We start from the raw sequence: 24934 nt of genomic DNA, 5'->3' as shown, positions 1-24934 counted from the left end.
AGATAGGGAGAGATGGTTCAAGGAAAAATTTTAAAAAAGGGGCTGATGGGAGTGAGTGAGTGGGGCTGAGGCTAACTCAGATTGGGTGGTCAAGGAAGGCTGCACAGATAAGATCTGATAAGATTTGAACAAAAAGGAGGAGCCAGGGGCGCAAATATCTGGGGACGCAGTGGTCCAAGGAGGGGCAACAGCAAGAGTCTTATGGTAGAAGAGAGTTTAATGTGTTCAAGGAACCTAAAGAAAGCCTGTGGATCAGGAAGAGTGGGATAAAATGCGATGTGAGAGGCAAAGGGAGCCCTGGAAAGAGTCAGTCATATAAATGCTGTCAGAAGCCAGAGGAAGGCTCCAAGCAGGGAATATTATGATGAAACTACTCTTTCCTAAGATGAGCTCAGATGTAAATAGATAAGTAAATTTTTTATAAAGCATTTAAAAAATATTTTTTATAAAGTATTTTTAAAATATTTATTTATTTGACTGTGCCGAGTCTTGGTTCTGGCACACGAGATCTTCAATCTTCATTGCAGCATGTGGGAATCTAGTTGCAGCATGTGAGATCTGGTTCCCTCACCAGGGATCGAACCCAGGCTTTGTTTTCATGCAGTGGAATATACTACCCTAGAGAAAACAAACTTTAGATCCCTACTTTAATGATATGGATGAATCTCAAAAACGTAATGATGGGTGAAAGAAGTAAGTCACAGAAGAACATGCATTATTCTATTTATGTCAAGTCCAGAAGCAGACAAAACTAACCATAAATGTGGCGGAGCACTTTGAGTTCTCTAAAACAAAAAAATAGATATCTTCTTTTAGTACATCCATGTGCGTGTGTGTGTTAGTCACTCAGTCGTGTCTGACTCTTGGCGACTCTCTGAACTGTAGCCCATCAGGTTTCTTTGTCCATGGAATTCTCCAGGCACGAATACTGGAATGGGTTTCCATTTCCTTCTCCAACATCCATGTACACAAATGCAAAGAAAAAAGATTGAACTGATAAAAACTGAAACTTATGACAGTGGGTACCCCATATGAGAGAACTAGAATGAGATGGGAGGAGAGGAGATGGCCTAGGGGTATCTAAAACTTTATCCATAATTTTTGAGTTTTTTTTACATTAACTTTTATTGGAGTACAGTTGATTTACAATTTTGTGTTAGTTTCTACTGTACAGCAAAGTGTATCAGTTATACACATTACATGTTCCCACTCTTTTTTAGATTCTTTTCCCATATAGGTCATTACATAGTGTTGAGTAGAATTATCTGTGCCATACAGTAGGTTCTTTATAATTTTTGAGTTTTGCGTCAACAGTGCAGGTATTAGTTTCCTGTGACTGGTGTAACGAATTACTACAAACTTGGTGGCTTAGAACAACACATATTTTTTCTTGCACAGTTCTGGGGACCAGACGCCTGAAATCAGTTTCATTGGGCTGAGAGCAAGGTGTGGGCAGAGCTGTGTCTCTAAGGAGAATCCGTCCTTTGTGTTCTGCAGCGCCTTGTGGTCACCAGCATTGCTCGGTGTATGTGTGCGTCCTTCCACAGTCAAGTTGCCTTTCCCATTTCTGTGTGTATCTAATCTCCCTCTGCTCTTCTCTTATCAGGACAGTTGGGATGATATTTAAATCAATCAGGCTCATCTCCTCATCTCAAGATTCTTAGGCACATCTGTGAGGACCATTTCTCTAAATAAGGTCACATTTACAACCCCAGGGTTAAGAGGGGATATCTTTGGGAATCATATTAAGCCTTCCATAGTGCATTCACATACCTGTTGTATAATTTTAAAAAAGAACTCTTTGAAGGCTGTAGAAAACAATGTCTTTGGTTTCTGTGTGAAGACCAAGTAGGAGGTAATTAGATTCATGCAGGTGAGAGTGACTGTAACCTGGACTGGGGAGGTGGCCGTGGTGATGAGATGAGTGGAAGGAATTGAGATGTAATCTGGAGATAGATTTTAGGAGTGACTGGTGGGTCAGATGCAGAAGAAGGCAGACAAAGGAAAAAATAAGGGTGACATATGTCTATGTCTTGAGAAGCTGAGATGGGGAACAGGTGTCAGGGGAGCAGGATTAGAAGGACATTGGGAAACTTGGGCTATAGCATAATTGTACTACAATGAATATATTTTCCACCTTTTGTGAAATGGTTAAAATTATTGAGGCGAGAGTATTTAGTGTTTTACTAAATTGATTTCTCACTGTGGGTTATCACGGTCTGGGAAAGAGATGTGGGTAGATCACAAGGAAGGCAAAATGTTTAGTAGATGGTTTGTGGAGCTCCTGGCTCCTTCATCAGATTGAGTGACACAGGGAAGAATCATGGACAATGAGAGCAGAGGGAAACAGGCTGGCCTTAGATTCTGAAGTCTGTGGGTGGAACTCCCTGCACCTGACCTCTGATACCTGCTCTCCACAGTAACTGGAGCTACTGTGTTAGAGCTTCCGCCTGTGGCCGTGAAGCTAGAACAAACAGATATTCTACTTCCATCTTCTCACCTTCCTTCCAAGTGGAGGCACACTGTTTGTAGAAAACATGTTTTATTTTGCAAATTCTTTACTGCTATCTAGCCTGACGGGGGCTTTGGAGTCAATCAGACACAGGTCAGGCTGGTGGTCATCTCTGCCACTTCCCCTGTAACCCTGAGCTGGTTGACCCAATCTCTCCAGGATTGCTTTTCCCGGCAGGATTGTTATGAAGGTCAGACTGTGTGCTCAGTGTAAATGTCTGATATTATTGTTAACAGCTCAGCTTCATAGCCTTCAGACCTCTCCCTGTAGTTTTTATTTGAAATTGCTGAAATATAGTATTTTAAACTTTGCTGGTGGCTCAGATGGCAAGGAGTCTGCCTGCAATGCAGGAGACTCAGGTTTGTTCCCTGGGTTGGTAAGATACCCGGAGGAGGGCACGGCAACCCACTCCGGTATTCTTGCCTGGAGAATTCTGTGAACAGAGGAGCCTGAATACTTCCTGCATGATGAAAACAACCCCCAAACAATTCAGGTACCTTTTTTTCTTCACCCAAGGCAAAGGCTACCTTTGAAGATTGCTTATAAATGAACAATTGTAATTTTCCCTCTTTCAATATTTTCTGTTCTAATGGTTTTCTTTTTTAAACTCTGTTCAGATATACTCAGCTGCAGTTATCTTGGAAATTACTGCAAAACAACCCTGAGGCAAAAACAGGGATAATTACTGAGGAGGATTATCAGGGAACCGTGATATCACCTGATCGTTCCCTAGGATTCCTTAACACAGACTCTGCAAACAAGTCACCAGAGAGCCTGTGAAATTCATCTGGTTTGAGCTCTCTGTTTCTAAAGCTAAATAATGTCCTGATCATCCCTTTGCCCTGCATCCTCTTCCCCCAAACTTTATTTAAAGAAAGCAAACTCTAGTTCTTGCACAGATTCAGGTAAATTTAATCAAACTTTATGTGTTTTCTCACCTCCTCCCAGGTCTACTTTTAGAGCTGTATGTTTTGGGCACAGGGAGTCAAATGCCAGGCAAAGTGTTTGATGTTGGCAGGTCCCTAACACTGGCAGCAATGCCTCTCCTGGGGTCCAACTTCTCAACAAGACAAACATCTGGAAGCTTTATTGATGTATCTTCAGCCAGGGCGAGTGGGTGGTAGAGGGGAAAGTAACCATCCTTTTTCTGTTTGAAAATATTTAGCTCGAGTGATGTGAAGATTTCAGTAGATCTGTGACAAGATCAAAGGCCATAAATTATTTAACAGTGGTTCTACTTTTGTGGAATTATTTAAAGTATCATAATTGCAGTTCAGCTTCCCAGCCTTCATTTTCGAGTCTGGAATTCTGTTGGGAGCTATCATAATCACTGAAGAGGATAATATTACAGGCTGGGTATAAAAATATCTTTTTAATGACTAGCAAATTAGTGAAATGTCTTGACCTGAGTGGAGACCAAATAGAAGACGATGTTTTTATGAAGGGGAGAAAAGACTAAATTGTAGCCACATTGTTATTCTTGTTGAATTCTCTGATCCTTAAAATGTCAGTTGATTAGATAAAATTTCTAACACGGTGCATCAGTATAAGTGAGGAAGGGTCGTGTGGCATACAGAGGTGCTTTGGAGCTTATATAGTTTGGGTTTTAATTTTAGTATCACAGTCTGAAAGAAAGTCAGCCTGGGCGATTCATTACATTGATCCCCTCTGAACAGCTTTGAAGAGTCTTCTCACTTGACCAGGACGGTAGGACCAGGGCTCATAAATAAACAAAAGCTTTCCAGGGCACTGGGAAGATGAGTACCTTTACAATTTTTCCCTCAGTAAATCAAATAATGATTTGCTACAGGTATTTTCTGGCTTCCCTGGTAGCTCAGTGGTAAAGAATCTGCCTGCAATGCAGAAGACGCAGGTTTGATTCCTGGGTTGGAAAGATCCTCTGGAGGAGGGCTTGGCAACCCACTCCAGTATTCTTGCTTGGGAAATCCCATGCACAGAGGAGCCTGGCGGGCTACTGTCCATCGGGTCGCAAAGAGTTGAACAAAACTGAGCGCCTAACACACATGTATTTTCCAGTTGTTATAACTTCTCTAACATTTTTAACCTAAGAGTTATAAATTGAACTGTGTGGATTTATTTTTCAAAATAACAGGTATTCCATTCACAGCAAAGGCCAAATTTATAACCTTACAGGTTTAGAGTTTTGAACCAAAAATATGAAATTCTTGTGGTGTCAAAACTATTTGCAAAAGTAGCTGAGATTCTAAAGAGATGGCTCTTGATATTGATTAACTCTTTCTGAACCAGGGTCTTAGTAAATTAATTTTTAACTAATCAACCACAGATGTACCATAGTTCCCTTGGATTACACATGCATTCAGAGTGAAGGGTCAAAAACACCTAATTAACTCACACATTTGAAGTTATATTGACTCTGTACTCAGTTTTTTTTAATTAGAAATAATTAATATACACAAAATATGTCTCATGTTCATTGGGCCAAGGACAACAAAGTAAGAATCTATTGCACAGTATAGAAAGTACTGTCCATATCATCTTTTATCCCACTGTGCATATGCTTTGTGCAAATTTATTCAAGGAAGATACCCTGTTCTAAAAGCTGAAACATTTTGTTAAATTTGCCCCAAATGGTCTGACACTGTTGAACAAACAGAAAGTGTTCATTGCAGAGGCCATCACTTAGAGCTGCCTGGCCTGCAGGCACCCTGGCTGAGGATGAAGAACTATCCTTGCCTGCCTTCTCTCTTTCCGTGTCACTCTCTTCCTTACTTAGCAGCAACTCCTTTGTTAGCAACAGAGGACCCCAGGAATCCCTGGGCAGGTGGGTCTTATTGATCCCACAAGCAGAGTCCATCACATCATGCCCACACCCACGTGGGGTGATCACAGGCTCTCAGGAGAGGAGGGTCCTGGGAGTTCATCCGTTCATTCAGTCCATTTAACCCAGCTCAAAAAGATTATCCAGAAGCTCTGAGAAAGCCTTGGGTGACTCATTCTCCAGGAAGGGCTTGGTTTTTCTCCCCCTCCTATTCTACAACTGGTAGCTCTGTGCTAAAACATCTTAACCCACATTATCTCAATTAATCCCTCTGTTTACATGTATCAGTTGGTTAATGGAGCCCAGACTTAGAAGGAGGGCCTTTGATTCTAAGTTTAACTCCCCATTCTGCTCTGCTGCCTCTTAATAATAAGTCCTAAATCCGTAGCAACTAGTATCTGGAGGGTGCCTCCCAGTTCAAGGACACTTTCTTCACAGAGAACCTGATGGATGTGACTAACCCTGACCAGAGACCCAGGAGGCAGGGCTATTGAATCCATTTCACAGGTTTGGATTTTGAGGCTTGAGAGGTTATGATCACCCAGCCATGGGGTGAAGTTAGGACGTGAACTTAGCTTATTCTTATGACTGTGGCAAAACCCATTTTCTTTCCATGTTTATACGTATAGATTTCTCGGTGCCTAACCCAAAGCTTACCCACCATCATTGTTTATTCTTGTCCTTTCTTCTCCAGGTTCAAAACACGTTCAGGAGAGAGAAGGTTTGGGGGCTAAGCATACACCATTTGTTCATTTACTACTTTAATTTGCTATATATTCAACTATGTGTATCGATTTGTATATGTCAATTAAATACATTGCATATGTAAAATGAGTTAATGCATTTATTTAGTCTATACTTAGAATCATGCCTGTTGCATAATGCACACAACAGATGTTAGTTATTTTCGTTCATTTATACATTCATCATTTATTGAGTTCTTGCTCTGGGTCCATCACTGAGAAGTCTCTGCAAGGGAAAGTAAAGTAAATATTATTTGTCACCTTCTACTACTCTACGATTCCACTGGTCTCTCTCATCTCCTTGATTATTGTCTTTATGGGGTCAGGGACATACCTGTATCATTCACCTTTGTATCTCCAGTGCCTCGCACAAGGCCTGATCCATTTTGAGTACAGAAAACAATACTCATTTGAACAAATAAATGAATACTTGGACACTGGAGAGTTGACAACTTACTTTTTTAATCATCTCAACTTAGAAATCAAAGCATTCCATTCAGATCGGGTTCTCATGATTATTTTTCTTTGTTTTCCTGGCTGTCTGAATGGTACCTGTTCACACTCTGTTTGGTGAACCTCTCTTTCCTTTTGTGCCGTGGACACATATTCCTCCTAGGCAGTGCCCAGGGAGTTGGTCTCCAGGCCCAGGTCCCTAGAGATCCTGACAGTTATAGGAAACCCTGGTGGGACCATGTATAACTGAGGCTTAAAGGAGTTTACTCAGGGTTGGGGAGGCCTGGTGGGAGTGGTCTGTTTGCAGGTTTCAGCCACTCCCTGAACGGAAGGCCCTCCCAGAGGCTCCCAGTCCTGAAATGTGAACTCTATTCCAGAACTCGCCCCACGGCTCGCTTTGCCATTCCAGGCCAACTCCCAGGCCAACTGGAACTTCCAGTTCCAATTGGAACTGCCATTCCAGGCCAGTCCCCAGATGACCTCTGGGACTTCTCCGTGTGCTCTCTCAGCAGTGGTCACTGTGCTCTGGCCGTCTTGGGGTGGGGGTGGGGGGTAGGGTAGGATGTGGAACTCAGAGGTATTTCTAAAAGCTTTGGCATATTTAGCAACTATTATCTCCAAAGAAACTCAGCACCCAATAGTGAAGGGACAAAGGCCGCAGCTGCCTAAGGGTTGGAAAGGCTGGGGTCCACCTGCAGCGTGTGTCCTCCTCCTGTGGACCGCGGTCCTTGCCAGAGGGGCTCCCACTCGCTTTGTCGTGCACGGCCGCAGAAATGCACAGCACAGAGACGACAGAGGCAGACATGCGCCCAGGGATTCCTCAGAGGGTAGCCTGCAGCTGTGAGCATGGCTTAAGCCAGTTGTCAGGACACATGGCGCAGAGAGGAAAGTGGCCACATTGACTCAGTCCTGAGAGGAGGTCAGGGAACACACTCTAGCCTCATTGTCATAGGACCTGCAACTTTTGAGCACCGACTGCATGCCATGCCTTTTACATATTAAGATACCATTTCAGTTAATATTTTTGCCTGTTCTGTGGAAGTTGGAATTGAGAAGTTTTCCCTCCTATGCACTTTTGGTAAGGTTAAATATTTCTCCTGCATAAAATAAAGAAGACACGGGAGCTGAACCCAGTTTTGGTGCCAAAGCCTATGTTCTGAACCACTTTAGCCTTCCACCTGATCTAACATGCAGCTCCACACTGGAGCACCACTATGTAGAACAGGTGTCTTTGTAGCTCTCCTATTCTCCCATGTCTTTCTTCTGAAAAAAACTGATATTGGACCACGTGGCCAGAGTTGTACAAACTTTGATACGTGGTAGAAAGGAGTTGTCCTGTCTTATGTTCTCTCTGGGTCCACTTCCAATAGTTCCCTGTAGAAACTCTCATTATGCAGAAAGGAAACAAAGTCAGTATACTCCTCCCATACAGTACCCCCAACTTCCCAAAGATTAACATGTAAGGGTGAGAGCGGGAACACAGCACACCTGTTTCTTTGGATTACAAGTACAAAATGAACTTGAAATTCCATGGGGAAACTGAGTGAACTCCAATGCCAGGTTTAACATAAAGGATGTCCAGATAGGGTTGTGCTACGCTTGCCAATCAGAAACTGGATTTCAACTCTCTTCTCATGGGCTAGCCATTTTGCCATCATAGTGACGGCATTACTCTCTATGTCTCAAAACTCTGGAAAAGATTAGAAAGCACTCAATCTTGGTTTCTTTGAGAAAGAAAACTGATTAGAGTTGATCTGACTAGAAAATGGTCATTCAGCCAGGAAATAACGTCAGATTGAAGCCACGATCTCTTTTGCAGTTGGTTTAGCTTTCAGCTAGTGTAAATGTAAGGAACAGTTTGTTCAGGAAATTTTGCTTCTATCAGGAAAATACACGAGCACAAGAATTCTGAAAATGTCTAGAGATGACCTGAGATTCCTTCTCAAGGGTCAGATGGCAAAGTTAGGAATAAGGGACAGTGAGGGTCTTCAGAATCAGCCATGGCTCCAGAGCTTAGTTTTGTTACTTGCTACCTGTAGGACCTGCCTCTTGAGAAACCTGTATGCAGGTCAGGAAGCAACAGTTAGAACTGGACATGGAACAACAGGCTGGTTCCAAATAGGAAAAGGAGTATGTCAAGGCTGTATCTTGTCACCCTGCTTATTTAACTTATATGCAGAGTACATCATGAGAAACGCTGGGCTAGAAGAAACACAAGCTGGAATCAAGATTGCCGGGAGAAATATCAATAACCTCCGATATGCAGATGACACCATTCTTAATGGCAGAAAGTGAAGAGGAACTAAAGAGCCTCTTGATGAAAGTGAAAGAGGAGAATGAAAAAGTTGGCTTAAGGCTCAACATTCAGAAAACTAAGATCATGGCATCTGGTCCCATCACTTCATGGGAAATAGATGGGGAAACAGTGGAAACAGTGTCAGACTTTATTTTGGGGGGCTCCAAAATCACTGCTGATGGTGATTGAAGCCATGAAATTAAAAGACGCTTGCTCCTTGGAAGGAAGGTTATAGCCAACCTAGATAGCATATTTAAAAACAGAGACATTACTTTGCCAACAGAGGTCCATCTAGTCAAGGCTATGGTTTTTCCAGTGGTCATGTATGGATGTGAGATTTGGACGGTGAATAAAGCTGAGCACCGAAGAATTGATGCTTTTGAACTGTGGTGTTGGAGAAGACTCTTGAGAGTCCCTTGGACTGCAAGGAGATCCAACCAGTCCATCCTAAAGGAGATCAGTCCTGGGTGTTCATTCGAAGGACTGATGTTGAAGCTGAAACTCCAATACTTTGGCCACCTGATTCGAAGAGTTGACTCATTGGAAAAGACCCTAATGCTGGGAAGGATTGGGGGCAGGAGGAGAAGGGGACAACAGAGGATGAGATGGCTGGATGGCATCACTGACTCAATGGACATGAGTTTGGGTAAACTCTGGGAGTTGGTGATGGACAGGGAGGCCTGGCGTGCTGTGATTCATGGGGTCGCAAAGAGTCGGACACGACTGAGCGACTGAACTGAACTGAACTGAACCTGTAGAATATTAGGTAAGTTACTGAAATTCATTTCAGTTTCTTAATCTGCAAAATGGGAGGTGATAACTACTCTGTAGGGTTATGATGAGGATTAAATGACATAACAACGTGAAACTCCTGAAATAAAGTATACAGTCAAGTAATGTTAGTTCTTTCTTCCCATTCCTTTTCCATCTCTCTCTGTTAGAGGACAGCCCTTCCAGAATGTATCTGTTTGCTAGGGCAGTTTTAAAATGTTCTGGAGGCTAGAAGTCTGAAATTGAGTTGTTGATAGGGTTGGTTTCTTCTTGGCTATGAGGAAGGTTCACGCATCTCCCCTAGTTTTCTGACAATCCTTGGCGTTCCTTGACTTGAGGAAGCATCACCCCAATTCTGCCTTCAGCTTCACATAGCATTCCCCCTGTGTATCTACCTCCAAATTGTCCCTTTTAATTAGGGCCCACCCAGATGACCTCATTTTAACTAGATAACCTCTGTAAAGACTCTATCCCTAAATAAGGTAACATTCTGAGGTACTGGGAGTTAGAACTCAGCATGTTGGGGAAAATACTGCAATAACAGCAGGAAGTAAGTTTCTAGTGAGCTTAAAGGGACGAGTCTCATCCCTACAGTATTAAGGCTGACTTTACACACACTTTGAGATGGGGCAGCCAGAATGAATATTGCTTGTACAGCGTTAAAAAAATGCTTGAATAGGAAGTTTTAACTCCAGATAGCAAAGGCGTTAAAAAAATTGGTTTTGATGTCAGTTTGTGATTGACATCATAATAGCCTCTTCTGCTTCAGTCATAAAATCATGGGATTTTAAAAATATTAACTTAAAAATTTTTTAAATTTATTATTACTTATTTATTTATAGCTGTGCTGGATATTTGTTACTGTGTCGACTTTCCTCTAGTTGTGGCAGCAAGGACTACTCTCTGGTTGCGATGTGTGGGCTCCTCATTGCAGTGGCTTCTCTTGTTGCGGAGCATGGGCTCTACAGCACGCAGGCTTCAGTAGTTGTGGCTCCTGGGCTTTAGAGCACAGGCTTAGTACTTGTGGCACACAGACTTAGTTGCTCCATGGCTTGTGGGACCTTCCCAAATGAGGGATTGAACCCATGTCTCCTGCATTGGCAGGCAGATTCTTTACCGCTGAGCCACCAGAGAAGCCCCATGGCATTTTTATAGTTGATATTTTTAAATTTCTCACCATGCAACAGGAACATTTTTGTTATCATTTTTTATTACCAAAATAACTTGTAAGGGAACATTTATGAGTAAGGAAACTGAGACACAAACAGGTTAATGTGGGTTGTGGGTCCTCTGACTTCAAATGCGATTTCTCATATTACAGTTACCCACACAGAGAGGCTTTCCTTGGGTGAGAGTGGTCATATACAGTAGCACTGTTTAGCAGGCACCTCTTTTGACAAAAAGTATGAGGACTTTTGCATGTGGCAGTATGTACTCAGTTGCTCAGTCGTGTCCAATTCTTTAAAACCCTTTGGACTGTAGCCCTCCATGCTACTCTCTCCATGGGATTTTTCAGGCAAGAATACTGAAGTGGGTTGCAATTTCCTCCTTCAGGGGTTCTTCCCCATTCAGGTATCAAACCTGCATTTTGTGAGTCTCCTGCATTGCAAGCAGATTATTTACCACTGAGCCATCGAGGAAGCCCCTCTGTGGCAATATAGACTATTCCAATTGCAACCAAGCCAATTGTATTCATGGTTTGTCTACACAGTAGCTCAATTGGCAGAAACACAAGAGTGTTGGTTACTCTGATTACAGTGACCTTCAAGACCATGACAGATTCATTTAGACCAAAATTCCAGCCAACAATAGTTCTGGAAACTTGTACTACCGTGGCAAATGTAGAAGTAGTCACAGTCCAAAACTGCATCCATCGCACATACGTTTTGTTTAATATTGGAACCTGCATGGACTGGTGGTTTTGACTTTCCATAGCTACTATTATACCTAGGGCAAGAGTTCTAGGCTGCTGTGGAGGGAAACCACTCCTTGAGGGCCTTCAAATCGTGGCTTACTCTCTGAATAAGATTATCAGTGGCAGGCTTGGTAGGAACCCTTTAGATTTCTAACTGATGTGGTAGAAAAAGAGACCTCTCATGTTCTAACTAATTGGTGGGCAGTGTTGCTGGGGAGCACTCTTCTGTAGTTACATTCTAGAGCTTTCTGGATTTCTCTATTGTTTTTAGGCTTAAACAGGAAATTTTCTTGAGAAACCTTTATCCTTGAAGGAGAATGCTAAAGTAATTGTCAACTAAAGTTTGAGAAACTGTATCATTTAGGATCGCCGTGTTCAATCTAGTTCACCTTGTCAGTATCCTTTGATAGAAAGAGAAGAGGTATCAGACATAATCAAATAGACCCAAAGTCATGTTTCCCTTTCTTAGATTTTAAGTTTCAATGGGAACAAATGGCCTTAAAATTGGCTAGAGCCACAAAACTTTTTGTTGTTTACTTCCCAAACATGGCAGTTTGGCATCTTGTGACATAGTTATGGCTCTGGAGCAAATCCTCAGAGATTTGACAAAGGTACCAGGTGTAGAGGGCATCATGGAAAGTGTCGTAGGTACCACACAGACTCCTGCCATTTCTCCTTTCCTTAACACAGTCTCAGACTTAAGCTGACATTCATGGCCACATGGGTCTATGTGGCAGCTGCAAAGTCGAGATGTCCAGCTGTATCCTGTACGTCTGACAGACGTCTGAGTCTGGACAGGGAATTTTGCATGGAGTTGTTGCTCCTCATCTTCCTTTGAGGTGGTTGTGAGTGGGTATGTTAGGTCTTTCCAATCTGTTTCTTTCACATCCAGAAAGATACAATAGAGAAAAATAAAATGAATTGTTGTTCAAACCATGAACATTGTCTATTGAAATCATGGTCAGTGGTGAAAAGCAGTAACTTTCCCCAAATTATTGAGTGTGTGAATGAGAAAAACAGCAATTAAATGATTGGGAGAACTGAAATGTAACTAATAAACACAATATGAGCCATAAAGGAAAATATGGGTAGTAAATATGAATATTTTGGGTAGATTAGTGATTTTAAAACTTTCTTTATGAACTAAGTTTAAGGCTTGAACTTCAGTCCATGTAAAGGAGAGCCACAGCCTTAGAAATCAGAGTCTTCAAAAGGGTGAAAATGTTTTCAATATTGAGGATCTAAGGGCACCTATTCACTTCACCAGATTTCACTGCCATCGTAATTTGGATTTTATATGCAGCTAATAAGAGGGTTTGGGTTTGGGTAGACTCCGGGAGTTGGTGATGGACAGAGAGGCCTGGCGTGCTGCAATTCATGGGGTTGCAAAGAGTCGGACACGACTGAGCGACTGAACTGAACTGAATAAGAGGGTATTTTCCATGTGTTGATTATTTATACAGCACTTAACATAGATGCCTTTTTATAAAATATTTTTGAAATCTTTATTGTCTGTCCATATCCCTATCATCTACATTAAAATCTTTTATCTTTGAACAAAGTATCATTAGTAACAACAAAAAAGCCAGAACATAGGTTATGACTTACAGCTTCACTGTATAATATGGTAGCTACTGTAAGTAAAGTGACTATTTAAATTAAAATTCAATAAAATTAAAATTTTAGTTCAAGTGTATTAGCATAGATGTAGAACCTTTCTATTATTGCAGAAAATTCTGTGGGATCTAGAAAGTTTCTTTTGGATCTGCCTTTCTGCTCTTTTGGATCTACCTTTTTTTGGTAGCTAGCATTTTTAAAAGCTTGCTGCTCAGTCCAAACGATAGTAGAAAAAAAAATCTTTATTTGTCAATAGGAAAATACCAGATAGCTTTTGTGTGTGGGGAAATGATTCTGCATTGTGACTCAATGTTTAAATGGTATGGGAGCAACTGATTTGTAGCAGTCTCTACTGATATTGAGAATTAGCATCTATGAATCTAATATATGGTCCCCGTTACCTTAAAGTGAGCTTCCCAGGTGGCGCTAGTGGTAAAGAACCCGCCTGCCAATGCGGGAGACCTAAGAGATGTGAGTTCAATCCCTGGGTCAGGAAGATCCCCTGGAGGAGAGCAAGGCAATTCACTCCAGTGTTCTTGCCTAGAGAATCCCATAGACAGAGGAGCCTGATGGGCTACTGTCCATAGGCTAGCAAAGAGTCTGAAGTGACTTAGCATGCACACATGCACCTTAAGGCAGAAGTTAGGGAGCTTTTCCCTAAAGGGAATAGTAAGGTTTTATGGGGCTATACTATCCCTGTTGCAACTACTTAGTTCAGCCATCGGTGTGGAAAGCAACTATTAAATAATAAACAGAGCTGCTTTTGACAAGTACAAGCATGGGGATAGTTTGTCCACACCTATCTTAGAATACACTTAATATTTTCTCATGTCTCAAAAGATGATCAAAAATGCAATTAATTTATTGTCTTGAGAATAACCAATTTTTTTGTGTGTACTAATTCTGACTATAATGCTGAGATTAAAATGTAGATTTGTTTTAAACTTTGAAATGTAGAGCTTCCTTTGGGATCTGCCAAGATAAATGCACACTGTTAGCCTCCCTACACTGTCTGTCTTTGACATTAGATAAATTGTATGATTTTAGTTGTGCGTGTGTCTTAGAATGCCAACCTCTGGGAAGCAAGACTTGAAAAAAATTGGCCTTGGAGAATGTGCATGGGTATTTTGCTAAAATTTTTTTGTTTGGTTGGTTGTTGTTTTTATTTTTATGGTTATATCAAGGCCTACATGACATGAAGATGGTACTTAGGGTGGTAAGACAAATCATACTCGGAGATGCGTTTGAAAGAGATGGATTACTAACTTAGAACAGCCATATCTAACCATCATTAGATGGTTCTGGAAGTCATTCCAGGAGGCCCAGCCTAGAACCTGCTCCTTCAGCCCATCCAGTGATTTTGAAAGCACCTGATTCTCTGTGTTAAATAAGTCTTTTCCTGCTTAAATTATCTGAAGTTTCTGTTTTCTACACTGAATCCTGACCGATACAGTGGTGTATATAATTTTTATAAATTCTGAAATGTGTCTAAATTAGCAATCTTTTTTGAAAGATTGTATCATTACATGAGCTCCAACTCCATTTATCTGAATCCTAGGTTTACCTTCTCCTCATCCTCTTGGAAGTGTCTTAAATGGTAATCGTCCAATTCCTAGATAGGGATGTCTTCACTGAAGGATGGGAGCCTGAATGCCAGTCCACCTTTGAGGGAGTCGGGAACCATTACACGCTTTGCATTCCAGCCTTGGACTAGATACAAATGATGAAACTAAATACTGAAGTCATGTGCTACAAGGCTGCCATTAAAACTGGAGGAAACTACAATTTGTTTGAAGCAAGCACCTATCAATCTTCAGTAACGTGTATCCAGTACAGTCCCATGGCATAATTATGCGGTAAGCTTCAAAGCCTTTGCTATATTTGCAAAATGCATTAAAGAGACAACTCATCACCTGACTTTCATGTTTTCAAATTAGATTGTTTCTGTACACTGGGATCCAGCCAGCTCATATAGGTCTTTCCTTTGATCTGCTTAACATTTCTTGAAATGCCATCTTGACCCTCTTATTTAGATCCCTGAAAGAGAGGAGGTTTGCAATGTACTCCTTGTGGTTTGTCCAGAAAGGATTCCCAGCCTGAGCATTTATGTGATATTCACAATGCATCCCTGATAGCTTTTATTTTTTAATTGTGATTCAGTGGAATGCCAACCAGAAGTTTTTAAAAAAAATTACAAAGCATAGAGCTTTATGATTAATTACCTTGAGTTCAGATATAATTTAAACATATTGACTTGTCTGAAATAAGTGCCAGACAGTGGAGCTGGGGAGACAGGAAGTGCCTGGGTGAGACTGCTGAAACAGACTGGAAGAGGAGTCAAAGGGGGGTAAGGACATCATCATTTAACTGTTCTCTGTAGCCGGACAGAAAGTAGCCACAACTGCTGATGGTCAGTGGAATCAAAGGAATAAATTATGGCTGAGCCTTGCCTTTGAAATTAACAGAAAGTTAGTCGATACTTCAACTTTGCACAATCCTAAAGAAATGATCCTGAGACAATCCATTAAAAATGATTTTTTTTCCCCCTTCATACACATGATCTGTGCAGAGATTTCTCTGAGGGGCTGGAGCTGCTTTGCTAACTCCCAGCCTCCTTGTTCTGAACTGGTGGGGTTTCAGAGTCCCTGCTTGGCTGAGGCCCCAGGCTGGAGGCAGACAGGCGTTGGCAGTGGGGATGGGCAGCACATTTCCCAGCATGAATGAAGCCTTAAGACCAGCACGACTTTCCTTTATCTGGGGGAGCCAGGCTGCCCCAGTGCTTTCTGTAGCCAAGCTGTGAGAAAGAATGAAACTGATTTCTTTGCAGCAAACTGGGACCAGATGCGTTTCTCTGTGCAGAAAGTTTAGAAATCCAACCAGCTGCTTTCAGTTTTTGATAATGGATTATGGTGTCAAGGAGCCTGCGCTAGCTTTGATACCCATGCATTCGAAAGCAGCATGTGAGCATTTGGCCTAACCTCACTGGTGGATTCTTAGCACACCCAGGACACATATGATCCTGCGTTCCTTCGAAACTGAGCGTAACTGTTCAATGCCATCTGGGTCACAGGGATGTCATCCAAGGAGGCCTGCTCACAGGCTCTCATTCATCCTCTTGCCTGGCTCTGTGGTCCTCATGGAGGGTCTTCAATTCAGTACTGAGAACTGAATTCTGATTCATGACCCTGGAGTTTCTAGAAAGCTTGGGATCCAGCCTGCCACTCCTCTCCCTCACACAGGGGCTCCCTGGAAGCCTGCTGCTGCTGTGTGAAAATTTCACACAGATGGTGAGAGTAGCAGCATTAGCATCCTGGATATCTTTTCAGATAAACTCACCATCCTGTCTCTGATGCAAAAACCTAAGCTCCAGGCTGTTGGGGAGAATGCATGTTTATAGGTGAATTCACCCATTCCGAGTGAAGTGGAAAAGAGAAGGAAGAAGGGGTCCAGTCAGCTCCTTGAAATCTGTGGCCAAACCTGACTGTAAAGGTGGCTTCTGCATGCATTCCTTAAGTCAAGACAGCTCAGAAAGCCATACAAAACTCAGAGAAGGCTCCAGAAGGATTTCAGGAACTGATTACATAATATAAAATAGAATTTGGCCATCTTATTGAATAAAATCTGGGGTGAAAGTCCTGTATTTCTGTGTATGTGTATTTAACCAGAGATTTATTAAGAGTTTTATTTTAAGAAATTGATTCACCTGATATGGAGGCTGGTACATTAACGTTTTCAGGGTAGACCAGTAGGCTAGAGACCCAGGGACGAGAAGGTATAGCCCTAGTTTGAAGGCAGTCTGTTGGCAAAATGCCCTCATCCTCAGCAGACTTGTTTCTTTTAAGATCTTCAGCTGACTGGACAAGGCCTACCCACATTATATAGAGCAGAGGTCCTCACCTTTTGGCACCAGCGACTGGTTTCATGGAAGACAATTTTTCCAAGGACCAGAGTGGTTAAAGGGGAGGAAAAGTTCAGGCATTAATGTGAGTGATGGGGAGCAATGGGGAGTGGCAGGTGAAACTTTGCTCCCTTGCCTGCCACTCACCTCCTGCTGTGTGACTGGGTTCCTAACAGGCTGTGGACCCATAGCAGTCTGCTGCCTGGGGGTTGTGTGGATGCTCTGTTGCTCAGTCATGTCCGACTCTTTGCAACCACATGTACTATAGCCCGCCAGCCTCCTCTGTTCATGGAATTCTCTAGGCAAGAATACTGGAGTCAGTTGCCGTTTCCTCCTCCAGGGGATCTTCCTGACCCAGGGATCAAACCAGTGTTTCCTGTGTCTCCTGCATTGGCAGGCAGGATTCTGTTACCACTGAGCCACCTGGGAAGTCCCACATTGGGGTTGGAGACCCGTTGATACAGATTAATATTCTTTACTGAATATCTACTAACTTAAATGCTTATCTCATCTAAAAAATACCTTCACAGTGACCTACGACTGGTTTTTGGCCATATATTTAGGTACTGTGGACTAGGCAAGTTGACACATAAAATTAACCATCAGAAGACCCAAGTGTGAGAAAATTTACATTTTTGTTTCCCTAAATACCAAAAGAACTGGGGTGCAAAGGAATAAGTTTCAATATCACACAAAATGATAGACCCACATGTATTCCTCACATACCCATCTGTGCACACACACACACACGTACACACATAAACATGCACACAAAGTCCTGTGATCCCCAAGCACATCCACATAAAAGCACAAATGAGCTTCAGGGCAAAAATGATCAGTAAAGAAAGGAAATTAAAGATACACAGCTCCTTGTGTCCTGTAAGTTTCCTCTTTCTGAATAAGAAATGCAAAATTTGGTCCTGGAAATTCTCCACAACCTTCACTCTTTCCTGTTGGAATTTCCTAAGGAGAAAGCCTGATTTTTAAAAAAAAATTGTTGCAGCTCAGATATCACTTTGTTCAGAAAAGAAACCTTTGCACAGTTATACTTCCTTTTGTTTATGAAAGTCCTTGAGGATGATGGATCACCATAATGAGAATTCTTTTCAAAGAACTCCAACTTAATTTTAAAGTGCAACAGTGACCCTTATTCCAGTGGGGAGAAAAACCTTGGTCTAAGAATCGAAAGGATTGTGTTTTTGAAGACACAGACATTTCTGTGGAATTAGATATACTTTTATAATAAAACTTAATCATGAACAAAGTGCTTTTTTTCCTTCTTCAAAGCCTCTAGAACGAAGCATAGAAAACATTAGGTGATGTTGAAAATGAAAAATTGTACTTTTCTTCCTCTGACCATTAGCCAGAATTTGGCTTGGTATTCTGCAGAGCCAGCCTCTGGATAGTTCTTCCTTGTCCAGAAGCAAAATACAAGTCTGGGTGCCTATATCCAACCCCCTGTGCAGTGGTATTTTTCAATCTGGTTATAATGAAGCCACTGCTTAAGCTGTTTCTGTAACATTGCTACAGAGGGTGGGACTAGATAGCTTGTCCGGTCCCCTCCCAGGCCCAAAGCCATTGATTCTGTTCTCAAACAGCCGAACTTCAGCTTTTCTGCATTTTTAATGGTTGCAGTGTCCTCCAGTCTTTATAATCCAAAACAGGCCACTGAGAGGAGCGTCTAAACATGGGAGATGCTGACTAGTTCCTTTTCTTCACATTAGGGAAAAAAGAAAATCTGCAAGTTGCCACCAAGCCACTGGCTAGTTGTCCCTTGAGTAGGGTTGCAGATTTAGCAAATAAAACTCCATAATTTCCAGTTATATTTGAATTCCAGATAAATACCAAATAATTTTTTTATTATAAGTGTGCCCTGTGCAATAGTTGGGGCATATTTATGCCTAAAAAAAAAAGTATCTCTTGTTTATCTGAAATTCAGATTTATCAGGAAATTTTGTATTTTATCTTGCAGTCTTATCCTTGAAGAGTTCTGCTTCGAGTGCACTCCAGGGAGGCATGGATCTCATTTTATTACCTGTGGGTCTGTCTCCCAAGTCATTTTCCCATGACAACATTTTGCTTCCTGCGATTCCACAGAGATGCCTGTAGTCTCTGCTGTTTTCCTGTTTGGGCATGTGCATTTTTCCTTTACAGTCATCACCCAGACTTTATCTCCACCTGGCATATTTACATCACTAACCTTCATTCCTTCTTAGTTTTTCCTGAGATGCCAATAGCCCTTCAGAGCAGCAGTGATTCTGTGTTGTGAGAGAGGGACAATAAATGCAAGTGTGTTCAAGGAGCCATTAGGCAATATGAATGTTTGAAGCAGGACAGGTAACATCCAAAGGCTGATGGTGGAGTCTGTGCCCAATAGCAGAGAGCAGGCCCTTCATAAAGACGTTTCCCAAAGCTTTATCAATTACTATGCTGGCCAAACCTGGCATGTCGACAGCTCAGCTAATGTGCTGTCATCTTGCATCTTCCAGTTTAAGGCAAAGTATTTCCCAGTCTTTTCCTTGGAACACCTGTTGTTGTTGAACACTTAGGTCTTGCAAAATATTTAAATAAGTTTGAGAAACATTGTACATCCACTCTTGAGTGTTGATGCAAAGCTTGCTAACTCGACCTAAGTTCCAAGAAGGCAGGAATGACATCTATTTTGTTATTTGCTTTAACTCCAGAGCTTAGCATATAGAAGCCTCTCAAAAATATTTGTTGAATGAATAAGTGAAGAATGAAGTAGAGAAAAGTTTTAGTTGTTTTCTATCCTCCCCTGTCTTATTCATCACAAGTAGCCAATATTTTATAAACTTTGGATGAAAACCAAGCTATACAAGATTGTTAAAGATTCTTGTGGTTGAGAAATTAATTAAATTTAGCATATGATACCTAAACTTTGAAACTGGGTCTTTCTAGCTGAATCTGGCCCAGGGAAGTATTTTATTTGGCCAGTGAAACATTTTAGAAAAATGTGAACTTTCCTGCCTCAAGACAGACGTAAGCCGATGGCTCACCAGTGTCTTCACTGCTCCCTGTCGTCCCATTAGCTCTCTCCCCTTACATCACTTACCTGGTCTCAGGAGGCATTTGAGTTTCAGCATCTGCTAGGGAATGATTCATCAACTTTAAGAATTCAGATTTGATGTAAGAGCTTTAGATTGAGTCCCAGATCTTCTATTCACTAACTATATGACTTTGGACAAGTTACTTACCTAATCTCCAGATTTGTCGTTTGAAAATAAAATGCTGATGATAACAGTACTTACTTCATAGAGCTGTTAAGAATTTCAAATGTATCAAATGATATAATAAGCTTAGCCTATTATTATTATTATATAAAATTGCTTAGCACACATCTGGCACATAGTAAATGTCCTACAAATGTTATTTATATAATAATAATAGCTGTTGTTATTGCTGTTTTGCTTTCACATGTATGAAGGCCACGTTCTAGAATTAGCAGAATGACTTTCAAATCCAGAAATCAGCTGTCACTATCTCCTTTTAAAAATCTAGAGAGAAGACAGATGGTGAATGAATACATTTGCTTATTGTTTAGTTTTATTCACTGATATATTCCAGGCAGCTAGAAATGTGCCTTGCATATAATAAATGCTCAATAAGTATTTATAAATGAACAAATGAACTGTAGATTTCTAGGATCTCATTAGGATCACAAAACCTCGTGAATGTAAGTGGCTTGGCCTCTTCTAGCTAATCCATAGGCTTTATCTTAGTTTCTGGGGTGGCTTGCTCTGGGGGAAGGCAGCTACCCTGTGTGAGGATATCCATGCAGCAATGTGGAGAAGCTCGTGGGGAGAGCAATAGAGGAGGCCTTCTTAATCAGCATCACTCGCCAGCCATGTAAGTGCATTACTTGGAATAAAATCCTCCAGCCCCAGTTAAGCTTTCAGATGACAGCAGCCACGGCTGATGCAACCTCTAGAGGGACCCTGAGCCAGAACTGCTCAACCCAGCCACACCTACCTTCCTGACACACAGGAGCTGAGGGATGCCCAGAAAAATCATTATTGCTGTTTTAAGCCACTAAATTTTAGGATAACTTGTTATGCAGCAATAGATAACTAATACAAGAGGGATTTGACTCTGATCAGTGTTTCACGTGTTCCAGATAGATTATCATTGAAGTACAAAGAACGCTGACATAAAATAGTTTTATGTCCGTTATTGACAAGTATTTCATAGACCTTGACACATTTATCACTGCCCCAAAGAGGTCCCAAGATGCAGGTGGCTTGTAAGGAACCGCTTTACCATGCAGATCTCAACTCTTGAAGCCAGTTTTTCTGGAAAACAGAGAGCATATAAAGGGCCCCAAGGAGTGATAAGAAAAGAATATCACTGAACAAATGAGTCGGGGGATCAAGAAACACCGCTGAACACCTTCTATTTGCAAGGCATTGGGGATAAAAAGGGCAATGAGTCATGCTTACTGTGCTTTCAGAATCTGGTGAGGGGCCAGAATACATCCACGTGGACTTAATTAGCAGTTCACGGTATTCCATGTGGGGCTCACGTACATCTGCAGTACTGTGGTCCATTCTTCTAGTGATGTATTCAGAGGGTCACTGACATGTGAGTGGACATCTAGAGGATGCGCTGTCTGAGAAAAATGGGGTTGTTGAACAGGGAGGAGGAAAGCCCATGTGAACTGAAGGTGGTGCTGCCTGGAAGTTCCTGAGGCTATCACAAGGAATATAGATGATTGGTACTGACTTGTTCTTAAGCACAGAACAAAGACCAGCTAAGTGAATGTATAAGAGGTTAGATCCCTGCTCAACAATGAACTTTGGGACTTCCCTGGAGGTCCAGTGGTTGAGAATCCACCTTGCAATGCAGGGGACGTGAGTTCGATCCCTGGTCAGGGAGTAGGATCCCACATGCCTCAGAGCAACTAAGCCCACATGCCACAACCAGAGAGTCCCTGTACCACAATGAAAGACCCCACAAGACACAGTGAAGATCCTGTGTGCCGAAACTAAGACCCAACAACTAACCCTAACTTTAACCCTAACACAGCCAAATGAATAAATAAATATTAAAAAAAACAAAAAAACAACAATGAACCTTTTGTCAAGGCTGCCCAGATTAATGGAGTGAACCACCACCAATGATGAGTAACAAGCAGCGGGAATGCCTGTCCTTCAGGCCTGCAGTAAATGGGTTTGCTGCAAGGTGTACATGGTCAGCTGACCTCTGAGTTTCCTCATATCTCCTTGATGTGAACAGGCTATGTTTGAAGATGGTAAGTGGAAAGATAAAAATCTCTTGTGTCACATGGCATAGTAGGAAAAGCGTGAACTTTGAAGTCAGACAGGAGTTTAACTCCTGAATCCATCATGGAAAGCTGCGAACCCAAGTAAGTTATGTAACTCCCCAGTCCTCAGTTACTTTGGTCATCTGATGCAAAGAGCCAACTTATTGGAAAAGACCCTGATGCTGGGAAAGATTGAAGGCAAAAGGAGAAGGAGGTGGCAGAGGATGAGATGATAAGATAGTATCACTGACTCAATGGACATGAATTTGAGCAAATTCCAGGAGATAGTGAAGGACCGAGGAGCCTGGTGTGCTTCAGTCCATGGAGTCAGAAAGAGTGGGACGTGACTTAGTGATTGAACAACAACAAAGATGAGGTGTGATAATGCCTGGTTAATGAGTTCCTTGTGAAAAGCGGACATAGTGAGCTAGTCCTTGTCGAGCATGTGGTATTAGGGAGTCCACTCAGTGATTGCTCTTAGTGTTATGCCATGAGGTTTGTTGGGTTTAGCAAAGCAAAGGTCATAGCCAAGTGGGTCCTTTGGGCGGTTGGGAAAGCCATGATCTCTAAAGCTACAAAAAGTGATCCCCTGCTTCCTTCCCAGTTCTGCCCGCTCTGCCACATTTGCAAAAAACCTATTGATGCCTTCCATAAGCATTGCCACCAGCACCCTGGTCCATTGGTCCTGGGCCAGAACATGTAGGTAGAGAGATCCTTCCACATAACAAGCAGGGCTATTTAATAATAAAATGGAAGGTGAGGAGAGGCAAGGAAAAGGCCTAACTCCATTGGCATGTTGATTTGGCTTAGCCAGCTCCGTAGTCTGACCCAGCTCAGCCAGGACAGTAGCTGCAAAGAGTCACATGAGGCCAGTTGACAGTGTTCTCCAGCCTATACACTGCTACAGGTAGACATTAGTAAAACACAGGTTGAGTTCATCTGTTTCCTGTTCAAAGGCAATCAATGGCCTTGCAGACTGCCTGCAGACTTTGTTTCTCCTATTAAAAGTCAAACACTTGCACGCTATTAACTTTACCGTAGCTTTCCAGCTTTCTGTGCACTTGTTCCTCCACTCATTTCCTGTGCTCAAGGTAAAGAGAATTATTCATTCCTTACCCTTCAAACTCTACTATCTTCTCTCTTTTAATTTTAAATATGTAAAAGGTATGAGTGAAAGTGAAGGTTGCTGAGTCTCGTCCTACTTTTTGTGACCCCATGAACTGTAGCCTGCCAGGCTCCTTTGTCCATGTTCTCCAGGCAGGAATACTGGAGTGGGTAGCCTTTCCCTTCTCCAGGGGATCTTCCCAACCCAGGGATCGAACCTGGGTCTCCTGCAGGGCAAGTGGATCCTTTGTCAGCTGAGCTATTTGGGAAGCCCCAAAAGGTATGGTGTTGGTTTAGTCACTAAGTCGAGTCCGACTCTTGCGATCCTATGGACTGTAACCTGCCAGGCTTCTCTTTCCATGGGATTCTCCAGGAAAAAGTATTGGAATGGGTTGCCAAGTCCTCCTCCTGGGGATCTTCCTGACCTAGGGATTGAACCACGTCTCTTACGTCTCCTGCTTTGGCAGGCAGGTTCTTTACCACTAGTGCCACCTGGGAAGCCCATAAAAGGTATATGTACAGTTTAAAGGTTGATAAAATTAGCGGGAGTTGTTATGGGCTGAATTGTAACCCCCCCATAAATTTATATGTTGAAACCCTGAACCCCAGTACCTCAGAATGTAACTGTATTTGGAGATAGGGCCTTTAAAAATGATTAAGTTAAAATGAGGCCTTTAGGGAAGGCCCTAATCCAGTCTGTGTCCTTATAAGAAGAAATTTGGATACATCAATAAAACCAGAAACACAGAGGAAAGATCACATGAGGACATAGCAAGACTGCTATCTACAAGTCAAGGAAAGTGGCCCCAGGAGCCCAGGAGAAACAGACCTGCCAACACCTTGATTGTGTGTATCCAGCCTCTACAACTGTGAGAAAATACATTTTAGTTGCTGAAGCCTCACAGTCTGTGGAATTTTGTTATGGTGGCTGGAATAAACTGATATGGGAGTGGATGCTCCCTCTGTTCTGTTTCACCTCCAGCTAACAGGAGCCGGCTTTCTATAGATGTTCCAGGCAGCAGGGCATGGAGAACAGGAACTTGACTGGAACAAAATAAAAACAAACCAAGTACTAATAAGAAGCTGGACAAGATGTGCCTAGGCAATCTATCCTTGGGTGACAAGGACAGTACAGAGGTATTGGAGATCTTGATGATGAATGGTCTTAATAGATATTTTTTTTTCTTGAGTTGTACTGCTCCTATATGGACTAGTTGCCTCTAGGTCTAGTGTTTAGCTATTTCCCCGGGATTCTATCTTTAAAATCCTTCTGAACTTTCTTGTTGGAAACTTGTAGGATCTACTTTCTATCTCAGGTATTCTGAAATTTTCTAGTAATGTATTTTCACCCTACGTACTAGGTACCTAGGGAACCTTTTAGCCTAACAACTTACATCCTATAGTAATAGACTTTACTTTTCATTTTTTACAATGTCTTTCTTCATCATGTAGACTTAAAGTTTTATTATACCCATTAATTCTTTTTTATCAAGATATTGTTGATGTGTAATATTATGTAAGTTTCAGGTATGTCAGTGATTCAC

General features: G+C 41.9%; 1 protein-coding gene across 12 annotated transcripts in view; it reads left to right on the top strand.

Annotated features, from left to right (window-relative positions):
- Positions 1 to 24934, top strand: part of LOC145544390 (uncharacterized) — a 475872-nt gene that overhangs the window by 317473 nt on the left and 133465 nt on the right. For 9 of the 12 annotated variants that reach the window (XR_014081387.1, XR_014081394.1, XR_014081382.1 and 6 more), the window contains one exon: positions 14666 to 14963. The exons of 1 other annotated variant lie outside the window; for it this stretch is intronic. The gene's annotated coding sequence lies outside the window, so the exon portion shown is untranslated. Of the gene's footprint in view, positions 1 to 6006; positions 6144 to 14665; positions 14964 to 24934 lie in introns of those variants that run through there. 2 more of the 12 variants (XR_014081379.1, XR_014081384.1) reach the window with 2 other exon arrangements.

The sequence above is a fragment of the Giraffa tippelskirchi genome, chromosome 4, assembly GCF_054371585.1.
Source record: "Giraffa tippelskirchi isolate mGirTip1 chromosome 4, T2T-mGirTip1v1.2.pri, whole genome shotgun sequence".
NCBI classification, from domain to species: domain Eukaryota; kingdom Metazoa; phylum Chordata; class Mammalia; order Artiodactyla; family Giraffidae; genus Giraffa; species Giraffa tippelskirchi.
Note: the sequence above shows the minus strand (reverse complement) of the source record. Positions and strands in the feature narration are given on the sequence as shown.